Genomic DNA, 15,151 nt, shown 5'->3' on the forward strand with positions numbered 1-15,151 from the left:
TTGTAACACAAATACATACCTATTTCCCTGGCTCAACTGATAAGGAGGCGAGCCTGTGGCTTAGTGGCTAAGACTCCTGCCTAAGATATAATACAGCCCAGGTTCAAATCCCAGTAAGGGTATGGCTAGCTGATGAGAGCTAATTAGCTCGAAATAGATCTATACTAGTCTCCCTTTATTTATTTATCAGTACAAATACAACACAAATATAAAAAGGCAACATTAAAAATAAAAATATGGTTTTCTGCCTGCATGGTCTTCTGTGATGAGCCGAAGGACAGAAAGAGGGAGTAGTAACCTTCCTCCCATATTTAGGCATACCAGGGGTTGTAACACAAATATATATATATATATATATATATATATATATATATATATATATATATATATATATATATATATATATATATATATATATATATATATATATATATATATATATATATATATATATATATATATTCGTAGATTTTCACGGGTGTAGGTATGCTGGTTTTGTTGTATTCGGGTCTTTTCCCGTGTAAGGTTGAGATTGTTTTTGCAACGTTTCGGCAGGATCTCACCTGCCATCTTCAAGCGTGGGCTCAAAATGTGGGCTTAAAATGGGAACGGAGCTGCCGTCTTTCTGTAAGTCTTGGTGGGAAGGGATGGTTTTCCAGCTAGAAAACCAAGGAGTCTACGAAATACCATGCAAAATCTGCCCAGCAATATACATAGGACAAACAAACAGGAGAATAAATGCACGCATCACAGAACACAAAAATGCAGTAAGAAAAAAAGAAAAAACTTCTTCCCTTTTCCAGCACCTTAAAGCTACAGGACATGAAATCAACTTTGAAGGAGCCAGGTTAATCTCCAAAACAGAACACCTCCACAAGAGAATAATCATGGAAGCCATCGAAATAGAGAAACACCCCCACAGCATGAACAAACGTGATGATACCTCCCACCTACCAAACATCTGGAAACCAGCCCTAGCCAACAAACGAACACCACCCACCACCCACGCTGTTACAATACAAAACAACAATGCACACGCAGCCTGCACCAATCAGCACCAATCTACCAATCATGATACAACCACACAACCAATCATTCCACTTACTGAAACAAAGCCAGCACCCCATCCCCTCCCACCAAGACTTACAGAAAGACGGCAGCTCCGTTCCCATTTTAAGCCCACATTTTGAGCCCAAGCTTGAAGATGGCAGGTGAGATCCTGCCGAAACGTTGCAAAGACAATCTCAACCTTACACGGGAAAAGACCCGAATACAACAAAACCAACATACCTACACCCGTGAAAATCTACGAAAACAAATATATATATATATATATATATATATGTATGTATGTATGTATGTATGTATGTATGTATGTATGTATGTATGTATGTATATATATATATATATATATATATATATATATATATATATGTATGTATTAGTGTTACAACCCCTGGTATGCCTGTATTTATCAGTACAAATATAACATATATATATGTATGTCTTTGGTTGTTCGGGTTTTCTCCCGCGTAGAATTGTAAGTATCTTCACGACGTTTCGATGAAGTCTCATTCATCATCTTCAGGCTGGTGCTTCCGGCTTGGTGCTTCCGGCTTGGTGCTTCCAGGAGCAATGTGAGATCTCAGCCGGTTCCTCCTTTTAACTGCCAGTGGGGGTTTGTGCTGATTGGGTGGGAGCTTGGCTGCAATTTTATTGGGTGGAGGTGTATTCTGATTGGTAGGGGGCTTGGCTGTGTTCTGATTGGATGGGAGTTTGGCTGTGCTCTGATTGGATGGGGGCGTGTTCTGTTTGGGTGGGGGCCTGGTTGTGCTTGTGTTAGTCTGAGTTGCAGAGGGATTTGAGCTGGTGAGCTGCTTTACTGTTGTTTGGCTTCGTGTTTGTGGTCGTGCCACATCTCCGTGGTGGGCATCAGTTTGCTTAATGTATGGATCTGAGGGGTTTAAAGTGGCTAATAATGCAGCTGTGGTCTGGCTTCTGGTTTGTGGTCTGGCTTCTGGTTTGTGGTCATTATCGGTGTGGGTTTGGGCTTGCTTTTTGCGTGGATGTGTGATAGTGACATCCTGTGTGGTTTTCGTGAGTGTGGGTCTGGTATCATTCTTTGTGTTAGGGACTCATTTGTCAGTGAGGGCGGGTTTCCAAATGTCTGGTAGGCGGGAGGTATCATCTCGTTTATTCATGCTGTGTGGTCGTTTTTCTATCTCAATAGCTTCTCTGATTATTCTGTTGTTAAAGTGTTCAATTTTGGCAATAGTTCTGGTCTTTTTAAAGTCTATATCATGTCCTGTGGCTTTGAGGTGTTGGACCAGGGAAGAAGTTGGTTCCTCCTTTTTGACTGAGTTTTTGTGTTCTTCGATGCGTGCCTTTATTCTTCTGTTGGTTTGTCCGATGTATGTGGTGGGGCAGGTGGTGCATGGGATTTCATATACTCCTTGATTTTCTAACTCTATTTTGTCTTTGGGGTTTCTTAGGATGGTGGATATTTTTCGGTTTGTGTAGAATGCTGTCTTGATGTTGTGTTTGTGGAGGATCTTGCTGATTCTGTCTGTGGTGCCTTTTATGTATGGGAGGAGGGCTTTGCCGTTTTCTTGTTCACTGTCTTGGATTTTAGTGGGGTTTTCTTTTTGGATTAGGTTAGTGATATTGTTTCTTTGGAATCCGTTGGATGTTAGTACGTTGGTGAGAGTGTGTAGTTCGGTTTTGAGGTGTTGTTCGTCAGCTAAGCGTTTTGTTCTGGAGATGAGTGTCTTGGCTACAGAGTTGATCTGTGCTGGGTGGTGGTGTGAGAGTGCGTGCAAATAGCGGTTTGTGTGTGTTTTCTTCTGGTAGATGGTGTGTCCTAGGGATCCATTGGATTTCTTATAGACTAAGACATCCAGGAAGGGGAGTTGGTTATTGGCTTCTGTTTCCATGGTGAACTGTATTTTGGGGTGTAGGCTGTTGAGGTGTGTGAGGAAGTTGTCCAGTTTATCTTTCCCGTGTGGCCAGATTATGAAGGTGTCGTCTACGTATCTGAGCCAGAGTTTGGGTTTGTGATCGGATTTTTCTAGAGCTTGGGTTTCAAAATGTTCCATGAAGAGGTTAGCAATGACAGGTGAGTGGGGTGATCCCATGGGTGCTCCTTCTATTTGTTTGTATTTTTGTCCGTTATAGATGAAGTATGTGTTGGATAGGCAGTGGTTGGTCAGATCTAGGATATGTTTGGGGGAGGAACCTGCTGAGATCTCACATTGCTCCTGGAAGCACCAAGCCGGAAGCACCAAGCCGGAAGCACCAGCCTGAAGATGATGAATGAGACTTCATCGAAACGTTGTGAAGATACTTACAATTCTACGCGGGAGAAAACCCGAACAACCAAAGACATACATACAAACACCCGCAAAAACCTCAGAAAACATATATATATATATATATATGGTGTGTGTGTGTGTGTGTTGTATTTGTACTGATAAATAAATAAAGGGAGACTAATATAGATCTATTTCGAGCTAATTAGCTCTCATCAGCTAGCCATACCCTTACTGGGATTTGAACCTGGGCTGTATTATATATTAGGCAGGAGTCTTAGCCACTAAGCTACAGGCTCTCCTCCTTATCAGTTGAGCCAGGGAAATAGGTATGTATTTGTGTTACAACAATATAATACAGCCCAGGTTCAAATCCCAGTAAGGGTATGGCTAGCTGATGAGAGCTAATTAGCTCGAAATAGATCTATACTAGTCTCCCTTTATTTATTTATCAGTACAAATACAACACAAATATAAAAAAGGCAACATTAAAAATAAAAATATGGTTTTCTGCCTGCATGGTCTTCTGTGATGAGCCGAAGGACAGAAAGAGGGAGTAGTGACCTTCCTCCCATATTTAAGCATACCAGGGGTTGTAACATAAATATATATGTATGTATGTATGTATGTATGTATGTATGTATGTATGTGCAAAAACTGGCTATTTTTGAGCGATGGCATCCTCAGTGTTCTTTAACATATCTGTAATATTATGATGCTTTAGAAACCAGAGTGCCAGTTTATACGAAGAGAAACAGCTGGCCAGTCCAGTACAAATCTTAACATTAGTAAAATATAGATGTTTTATTTTCCTCCTGGCGTAGCTTGAAGAGGGGAAAAATAAAACCCTGAGCAAACCAGATGATGAATGTTTCACAAAGCCTTCCTCCCACCTACCCACCCACTCACTCACCCACTCTGTTTCATCCGTGTTGCAACTGGCAAGCAATAACAGTAGAAATCCAAACACTGTGACCAAGATCATCCCCTCTGGGATATTTGCTTCCTTGCAAATCTAATACTCTTTCCTCAGTCACATCTGGACTACATTTCTCCTTTCATGCGTAAGACCGTCAACAGTGATTAGGCCTGTTGGTTGTTCTGCCAGAATATAAGCATCAGCAGTGGTTGAAGTGGAAATAATGTTGCCTTTCTGTCATGTCTTTATTAAAATGTATATATCCATCACTTATCAAATCAGTCTTTGTGATGACATGCTTTGCGCGGGGGGGGGGGGATCTCTTGGGATTGGATCTTGTGGAGGAAGCTTAAAAATACTTATCACTCTATATTCCTTTTATACAGCTAAGTTGGTGAAAACTGATCTGTTGATAGATGCCTTTGATTTGAAGATGGTTACTAAGAGTAGTATAAACTTCAAGGGAGGAAAAAAGGCGAATCCACCAGCCGTATAAAGGCTGACTGCTCCTTTGAGGCAAAGATTAGGAAGCAGAAATCCATATAATTTGGGCATATGATGTGAATGAATTATGGACTAGGGAAAATGATTATGCTGACAAAATTGAGGGAAGTTAAAGTCAAAGCCAACAAATAGAATGGATCAGTGGGTTCGAGAGAATCAATGGCAAATCCATGGAGAAGCTGCAGATATTTTCTGGAGACAATTCAGGATGGTAAGTCATGAAATCATCAAGAGTTAAATGGTATAAATGGTGACTATTTTCTATGTCCATGGATAGCAAATACAGGTAGTCCTCAATTTACAATTCAGTTAGCGACTGTTCAGAGTTACAAACAGCACTGAAAAATGTTATGACCACTTTTCACACTTACAATCATTGTAGCATCCCCAAATTGCTTGGCAACTGACTTGGCGGCTGCAGTGTCCTGGGGCCATGTGATCATCTTTTGTGACCTTCTGACAAGCAAAGTCAATGGGGAAACCAGATTCACTGAACAGCCATGTCACTAATTTAACAACTGCAGTGATTCACTTAACAATTGTGGCAAGAAAGGTCATAAGATGGGGCAAAACTCACTTAACAAATGTCTTGCTTAGCAGCATAAATGTTGGGCTTAATTGCGGTCGTAAGTCGAGAACTACCTGTAGACAATTTTTTTATTACATTTTATCCCATCTTTTTATGTGTGATCCAAGGTAACGAGCATAGCTAACAACTCCTGTCTCTTATCTTCCCCACAACAAAACAACAACCCACTGAGTTGGATTAAGTTGTCCAACAGCGTCCCCAAAGTCACCAATAGTTTTGTAACCCCTGAAAACTCTGTTTTCATGTCTAAAGCACACCTAGAAATCACCATCGCATGATTTCTAGGTCAGCACCTTCACCACTACAAAATAATAAGTCAATATTTAATATTGATGATGAGCATCGTAACAGAATAAACTGCCCTACACCTCTTAAAGGGTCTCTTAGTAACGCCCTAAGATGTCCCTACCTTATTGCACATTGTATGATAGAAGAATCTGATTCTGTATCTATTTTTCTCCGCCTAGTATGGCAAGCAGGACCTCCATGTGTGAGGCCATATCATCTTTATTATTTCTGGCCATAATTGCTTCCATATATATCCACATAGTTGGAAGAAGCGCGGCTTGCCATGTGGAATCATCTAAAGTGCTGGGATATGAAGAAAAAAAAATAGACAGTTGATTTTTTTTAAATATCCGGGCTTTGTATCTTCCCCAATTTTGTTTATGCAAGTTAATGAAAAGAAGGAAAAGTGGGAGAGGTAAAACTATTTGAAAATCGCATTGCTAATGGAAAGTATGAGTTACCCTTTATTTAAGAAAATTGAAATGCAATCTGGAAATACTTTCTTCCACTTTCCCACCCCTCAATTTACTAACTGCTGGTGTGGTCTGCTGTTAAAGGTGAAGCTTTGCAGTGCAATAGGAACACTATGCTCAGCCCACAGCTTGGTCCCAAAGAGCTATCTAAAAAGGTTTCAAAGAAAAGTGTGGTGTAGTCTGTGTATGTATGTGTGTGCACGCACACACGCACACACGCACACACACACACACACACACACACACACACACACATCACAAATCTCTTCCTCTATGGCTTTTTCATTTAATGAGTATATAATACTCTGACCCTGTAGGCCTGTACCAAACTGTTCACAAATGGCAACAGCAGAAATAACAATAGGGATGAGAGCTGAGCTGGGGACAATAATTCTTTTCCTAACCTCAGCTAAAGCTAGAAACAATGTGGGGCTCCAGGAAACCCTATCAATTGAATTTTGAAAAATACAACTTCCCCAAAGCAGTGGTTTCCTATTGTTTTGAGGCAGAAATCCCACAAATATATGTAATAAGATTAACACATAAGATCACAGTATTAACATTTTAAAAAGGGAAGTTAGGAGTTGCATCACCCCACTTTAGAAAACCCTTGCCCATGTATTTCATGTGGTTTTCCCAACTTTATCCACCCTCCCATTGTACTTCCCCACATAAAAATTACATCCTCTGCATTCAGAAATATGCATGCAGAAGTTTACTCAAGCAACCTTTATTTGTTTGTATTCCAATAAAGTCCAATGTTTTAGCCCCACACACAATGAAACACTGAAAATTTTAAAGGCATTAAGTATTATAAACTGTCTAGAGTCATTCATAAAATATGCGATTAGGAGCACTCTGTCCAGCAGCTCAAATGATAAACAAGTTCCCAATTCCACAGAATACATCCATTTAGATATAGCTAATCTTACTGATCCCATAGGACTCTTATATTAAGATTAAACTTACATAAGATGCTGATGCATTTTTTGTTACATTGAGCTGTATACTGTCTGGATTTTAAGACAGTGTGATTTAGAAATAAGACCGTGTGATGAAATGCATTACTGTGTATTTTTCAAGGCCAGAAACATATCAATTACTTTAAATTGAGCATGGGAAAGTTGAGATACAATCCTGATTTCATTTTGGTCCATTGGCTGCAGCAAAAGAATGTTCACATGCAAACTATGCCCTTTTGACATCTCACACATGAACTTATAGCTAGGACCATATTATCTGGGGAAAATATGATCAGGGCAGGGATGGGCCTTAGTATTCAGCAGTTTTATAAGTAAATTAGTTTTGTTGAAAGCAGCATCCTCTACAAGTTACAATGTCATACAACATTCTGTCTAACTCTACTCCAAGGAAAAGTTACCCATGAAAATCATGCGATTATCTCCATATTTCCTTTGGTCTAACAAATATGTGAACTGCCTAATGCAGTTCTTTATATTGTATAGAAATCAGTTGGCTGATACCTGAGGTCTGTCCCGAGCGGAAACATACTTCTGATAAATTCAAATCCAGTAACAAACATCAGATATCCTCTTACATAACCATAAAAATGTATGGCTCTCTATAACAGATGGTATCTGTTCAGTATCCAAGCTGATCTTGGCTGATCTCAGAAGGCTAAGCGCAGGCAGGGTAAGTGCTTGGGTGGAAGACTATCAGGAGCTGCAGGCTGAACTGGGAAGGTTTCATCCCTAAGCAGAACTATAGTACTCCCCTGTTAGAACAACTAAAAACTTTGGAGAGTACCCAATTTGGCAATGAGTAAACTAAATTGACAAACAAACAGATGTCTGCTGAAACTGGATCTCATATATTTTGACGTACGCAATCTAAATTTCAAATTAGTAATGAATACTTGGCCTCTAGTCATTATTAAAAATGTCAACAAATATGGGTGCTCTTAAGAATCACAAACCCGACTGGACTAAATTTGAATTTTCATTGCAGGAGAGAACAAAGCTATGCTAAACAGTCAATTTCCCACTGTCGCAATGAGAAGATGTAAATTATTTATATATTCTTGGGAGAAGATTCATAGCTTGTTCTCCTGCCCTTCTGAATTAGCAGATACTTGGTGCAGTGCTTGGTGGTCTTGATAATAAACATTCATCATATGTTTACATAACAGCCATCTCAGGCCTGGGAACTGCTGATTCCTGCCTTAGCCCTGATGCAAATTGCTTCTTGACCATCCTTCCTTTAGCAGCTACATTCCCCCCCCCCCCAGATGGTTTAGGGACAATTGTTTAGAGATTCAGCCTCAGAAAACACAGATCCAACATAATAGAGATCCTGCTATTTCTGTTTTCTTGTGTTTTTTCTGTTGTCCAAGAAAATACTTTTGCATAAGTTTGCTCCTTGTCAAGTGAGGACAGTAGCTTAGTGCTATGGAAGTTCTATTGTTCAACAATTTTATCTTATAGGAAAAATGACAGTATAGGGCAGAAGGAACTGGGGAGAAAGTTAAACTGCTAACAATCAAGAAAATTGTCTGGAATTAAACCTGTTTCATATTTCGTATATAATTTTATGTGGGTACATTTTGCACATTTTGGCATTTAGTAACACTTGGAATCATCATCTTGATTAATATGAGCTACTATTAATTGCTTAAGCAAAAATATATTGTCATCGAAGTATGTAATATTAACCCTCAAAACTGGTACTGATTTACAGATACATAAAGAAACTTCCATTAAGCAACATATTATAGTCTATTATATGTCATCCTTGAACTATAACTTCTAACAGTTGATCCATAGCAATGCTTGATATAGTTCACATTTAATTTAGGATTATTAAATTGAATTGTACTCATGCTTGGATTTGATTGGTTATTATATTAAATTGTACTCATGTTTAATTTCTTCTGATGCCTCCTATTATTAAGTGGTATTACATTAAGATAACATGGAAGAAAGAAATATATTCTAAGTAAAAAGTTTCAGCTGTGAATACCATAAACAGATCGTCTATGCATTGGCACTATACAAATGGAATGGCAGTAGCTTCTAAAGACCTCTCTCCCTGTGTGATATTTGTGGCTGGGCTCATGGGTTTGATTAGGCCAAGACTTGATGTTGTGTTATAGCATTCTCATGACATTACTGATCTTTTACTGCTCTTCCAGCGCTGAGCTGATTAATTTCTAGTTCAATTGCAGTGAAAGAACACATATTGCAAGAAATGTTCTGCTACAAGGCAGATTTTCCTTTTGATGACAGCTTTCATCTCATCCAACCACTCCATTCTGAAGTCAAGGCGTTGCTGCCTCTTGCTATCATTCACTGCACTTTTTAAACGGAGTACGCTTCCTCCTCTCTAGTATAGTCAAGGCATCATGATGGCCAGCCACCACTGCATCACATTTTTGAAGCTATGTAATAATTACACACACACACCAAAATAGTGAGACTATGAGGAAGGAATGGGAATGGGAAGTTGACTTTGCAATCTTTTACTGGTCATTGTAAAACACATGGGGAATACTGAGTGCTGGGCAGACAACTATCAAGATGCCTATGGAGCAGTGGAAGTGTGATTTTCAGGATTGATGGACAAGCTGGTGGCTATGTATAGGTGTCTTAACCAAGAAGGGTCAGGCTTTAACCAGCTGTGGATCTTGGGCTCTCTGGAACCTGCTTGAGGAATTGCCTTACTGAGCAGAAGTCTCATGGATACAGTTCCCAATGGTCTTGGAAGCCATTTTATTGCTGAAGACATAAGGACTTCTATATCTAGCTCATTCTTGCATCAGCACCAGTGGTGGGTTGCAGGCAATACGCCCTAGTACGGGCGTACCAGAGCCTGCCCAGAGCACCAGATACCATTCCGGTACGGTGTTCCGGAGGGCCCACGTGCCTGCCCGAGCTCCTTACCGGTCTTTTAAGTCTTTGGCGCTTCCGTGCACAAGCACAGCACATACAGCGCCTGTGCGATGTTTCTCTGAGCAGCTAGAGCACCGTGGAGGCCTGCGGAGGCACTAACATGCATGCATGCGCTGCACACGTCCATGTGGACACCGCTGGGCTTGTTCCAACCGTACCGGTTGGAACAGGATCTGGAACCCACCACTGATCAGCACCTTCATTCCTCAGGAGGTGAAACATGATATTAGAGCCTAATACAATAAACAGCTTCCCTTGTACTTCTCATCTACATATTTCTCTGCAACCACAGAATTCATAGCCATTGAGGTAGTTGTCCATGTGGCAAAGGAAGTCTTGGTGAATTAAAAAAAAACACTCTAGTGAGAGAAGTCCAAGGCCAAGAGCACTGATAACCACAGTACAGGTAGTCCTTGACCTACAATCACAATTGAGCCCAAATTTTATGCTGCTGAGACGTTGAAGTGAGTTTTGCCTAGTTTTGCAACTTTTGTTGCCACAGTTGTTAAGTGAATCATTGCAGTTGTTAAGTTAGGAACTCAATTCCTAAGTGATTTAGGCTCATTGACTTTGCTTGTCAGAAGGTTGATCACATTGTTGGAAGAAATGTCCTTCTGGGTTCAGTTCCAAGTGGGAAAAAAGACACTGGAAACATAGAGGCTGCTTGGAAAGATGGTTTAATGGTAGACAGGACCACATGGCTTGAAGTCCTGGGGAAAAAGGTGGTCGCATGCTTCCAGATGTTGGGTGAAGAAGAAAAGAGAGAGAAGGGCTGAAAGTTCCTGGCTTTATACTCTTTGTTTAGCCCCACCTCCCTGTTTCCGGTTCCTGTGTAAGAAATGTATTCTGATTGGTTGTCAGACTCCCATGAGGCCATGCAGGGGCAACTCTTTAGGTTGTGCTTTGAGTCCAAGTTTGGTTGAGCATTGCTTCTTCCCAGGTGCCTGTGGTGAGATGGGTAAAGGGCTAATGTTATCATGCCTTAATCCGATCACCCTGGAGCTGAAGGGGAGGGATCTTTATTATGTAGAATAGACTGACCCAGGCTTTTTTAATGACCCATTAACAAAGGTGTGGGCTATTAAGAGTGAGTCTGTTTCCTGCCTAAAAACATGTTTCCCCATTTCTTATCCAGGAAAATATAATATTCTGCCTTTTCAATATTTCCCAGGATATTTCATTTTTCTAGGAGGGGTGGGTGCTAACTTTCTACAGCATGACTCTGGGACTTCGTAACTACTATAAATATGAACCAAGCATCTAAATTTTGATCGCATGAGCATGGGGGATGCTGCAACATACGGTCACAAGTGTGAAAAGCAGTCATAAGTCACTTTTTTCAGTGCCGTTGTAACTGTGAACGGCCATTAAACTAATTGTTGTAAGTCGATGATTATTTCTAAGGCATTGTTCCTTCCTGTCAGGTTCTTTGAATCCTAGCTGACACTTCCAAAGAAGTAGCCCTAGCTTTCAGGGAAACAGTTTTGCTCAGAGGCTAGAAATCTGGGTATTTTTCAAATGAAGTATTTTCTAATCTTCATAAATGCCTGTTGGCTTCAAGGATTATTATTAGCAACTCCACAGATGATTCAGGTTGTTCTTTTCTTCCCTAGTACCCACAGTTGTATGTTGAGAATATAATAAGCTCATGCAGTACCAACATTACACTGAATGACCTGCCTGAGTGATATGTTCTAGCACATATTCTTTCTACTATCACAATCACTCAATATTGTATATTTATTGAACATATTCGGCCCCATAGGGACCTTTGTTTTCTCCTCCAACATGTAGCCTGCATGTTTGTATGTGGATTCAAACTTCAGTAAATTCTCAGATTTTCTCTAAGCCTGATGATAACTCCATTATTGCTGGCTACACAAGGAATGGCATTTGAGGTACTGCCATTAACAGTTTTCATGTGAAAACTCTAACAGAATATTTCACGACAAATGCTTAAATTCAAGCCAGCCATGCTTCCTTTCAAACAACTTGCATTACACCCACCCACATGGCTGCAAAGACTAAGTACTGTCATCTGTCTTGGATACATCATCTTCACCCACCAAATGGTTTCTTTCATGATAGAGAAAGGAGGAAGGAACATTTGGTGCCCTTCTTCCCATCCCTATCCCATTCATATTATGTTATAAAAAGATTAAGATTGGAATAACCAACCAAAGACTTTGGAACTGCCCATGTGAGTGATCCACAGAATTGTCTCCAATGGCTCTGGAAAATTCAGCCTCTTTGGATGTCAGTACTTGCTTCAGTTCATGTCTCTTACCTTGCTTTTGTCTGCCTTTTATCGTGCTTTGCCAATTAAATGTTTTGATCTTAGTGATTGTTTAATCAACATCACGTTAGATCTTTGTTAGCTGATTTGAGTGGTGTCTGTACTTGCTCTGATCTGGATATAGGCATTGTATAGACATGAGCAGCATGCTGATCAAACTGGAAATTATGGTACCTACATTAATTTTCCAATATTCTGTAGCCATTAAATATGTTTAATCTTTATTTGGTTACCAGGGGAATTGCTTTTTAGGTTCCCTTTCATCCACTTTTAAGTAACAAGATAACCCTACGTAGGAGCTTTTTTAGAAAAGTAAGAATTTTAGGTAACTTCTTTGTGAGAAAATTGTGTGGAATGTTTAGTAAAAGGCAGTTGGGATTGATACAATAAGTTCTCAAGTGTAATTATCCTAAATCCCCCTAATTAAAGGAATGACCTGTCAGCAAATTATTCAACCCTTTGGGCAATACTCAGATCTACTCCATTTGTAACTGGCAGTCACTTTGCTCCTCTGAAGAAGCAGGCTCCGAGTATGTAAATATTTGCTGCTATTTGCAGGAAGCAATTGTGGCGATGGGAGTTGTTAAATTTGAAAGAGTTCCAGTGTAAACATCTTCTCCTAATATTCCATTAATTATAATCATGCTATTGTTTGTTAGTTATTGGTAGTCCTGCAACTTACAAAAGTTTGTTTAGTGACTGTTCAAAGTTACAACATCACTGAAAAAAGTGACTTGTGGCCATTTTTTACACTGAAGACAGTTGCAGCACCCTCTGGTCACGTGATCAAAATTCAAATGCTTGGCATCTGATTTATATTTATGAAGGTTGAACTGTCCTGGGATATTATGATCCCCTTCCATGACCTTTTGACAAGCAAAATTGATGGGTAAACCAGACTCACTTAACAACCGTGTTACTAGCCTAACAATTGCAATGATTCACTTAACAAATGTGGCAAGAAAAGTCGTAAAATGGGGCAAAACTCAGTTAACAACTGTCTCGCTTAGCAACATAAATTTTGGGCCCAATTATGGTCGTAGGTTGAGAACTACCTGTACTGTATATCCAGCTTTTCCTTTAGAACAGTGGTTCCCAAAGTGGGTGATATCGCCTACTGATGGGCGGTGGGATGACTTAGGGGGGCGCTAAGAGGCAAGGGGAGCAGCAGGGGAGCACTAAGAGGGTGAGGAAAAAAAGATCATGTATTGTGCTGGCTGCAGAGGGCGTCGCCCCTAGGTTGGTAGCTTCCCCTTAGCTAATTCTTAGATGGAAAGGAGAAACTTGCCGAGCAGAAGACTGTTTAAAGCCCATCGGCACGGGCAGAAAGACTAAATTACCCAAACAAACCTGAAAATAGCTGCGGGTTTCCCTTTAAGCAATGTCACCACCCTCCCCTCCAATCACTGCCTTCCTCCCAGGAGAGGGGCGCATGTGGCTTCAATCGCCCGCCCCTCAACACCGCCGACATCTTAACTGACCAGCTTGGCTTGTGAAGTTTTTTTTAAAACGGTCGGTGGGTGGGGAGATTGTGCACGGTGTTGTTAGGGGGGGGAAACCCCAGCAATCAAATTCTAGTTGAGCTTGTGAGAGAGCTCTTTGCTGCTGGTTTAAAAAACGGTCACATATTTCGTGCCATCCTTTTCCTTTGTATGGAGACGCTGCTGGGTAAAAGTAACCAGGGGGGAGGGAGTGATGAGCAGAAGTGTGGTCGCTCTCTTTTGGTGGTGTGGATTTTGGTTAGGGAGGTTTGGATTACCAGGAGGGGCTCACATTGCAATCTTCCGTTCCTAGCCTTGGAAATACGGGTGTTGTTAAACTCACGGGAGCTTTCTTTGATATAGGTATAGTATACTATATGTATATACTACTATAGTATAGGTCAGGAGTCCCCAAACCTGGCAACTTTAAGACTTGTGGACTTCAACTCCCACAATTCTCCAGCCAGCATAGCTGGGAGTTGAAGTCCATAGCTGTCTGGAGAATTCTGGGAGTTGAAGTCCACAAGTCTTAAAGTTGCCAAGTTTGAAGGCCTCTGGTATAGATTCTCCTGCTTGAGCAGGGGGCTGGACCAGAAGACCTCCAAGGTCCCTTCCAGCTCATTTATTCTAATCTAAAGTTTATAAAAGCTTCACTCAATGCTGGTCGCGGGTGGATTTTCTTTTAGGATATGTGTTTAGTTTTTGAAATACAATACAATAATACAATAAATATCCCCATTCCCATCCTCTCTCCTTGCAGAATTATTGGTTTTGAATAGTTGGTTCGGCGAGCAGAAGTTTAGCCATTGAAACCACATAAGCATTTAAAGGCAGAATGTTTGTGACAAAGAAAAGGAGCAGCACTTGGCTGATGAGATCATCAATTCTATAAAGTCCTTTGACAAATGTGGAAAACAAAAGATCTTAAGAGATCCAAGTGTGAATTTGAGTCAAAAGTCAGTGCCGAGTCCAACCCACGACATGAGTCCCCATGCAATATTTTCCTGGTGCTAGCAACTCCAGAGTCAGTTCTGTTACGATTGCTGTAAGACCCCCTACACGGTGAGCACAGTTGGCTGGGGGATTCTGGGAGTTGAAGTCCCCAGGACTTAAAGTCGCCAAGGTCGAAGAAACACTGGTTTAGACAAAAACAGGTGGAGGAAACTGAGTGGAGTTCAAAAAACGATTTTACTTGTAAGAACAAGGATAGAAAACTATAGCATAATTATAAATAAATCGTTATCGGTACCACATAAATTACCTGAAAACATACACTAAAAAAGATGACTGCCTTTCTAAAAAATTTCCCATTTAAAAAGATGTTACTCCAGCAGTTGATCAGTGATAACCACAGCAAAGGACAACAAATGCTTCAGGAGAAAATC

The sequence above is a fragment of the Natrix helvetica genome (assembly GCF_964273705.1).
Source record: "Natrix helvetica genome assembly, chromosome: 1".
Classification (NCBI taxonomy): domain Eukaryota; kingdom Metazoa; phylum Chordata; class Lepidosauria; order Squamata; family Natricidae; genus Natrix; species Natrix helvetica.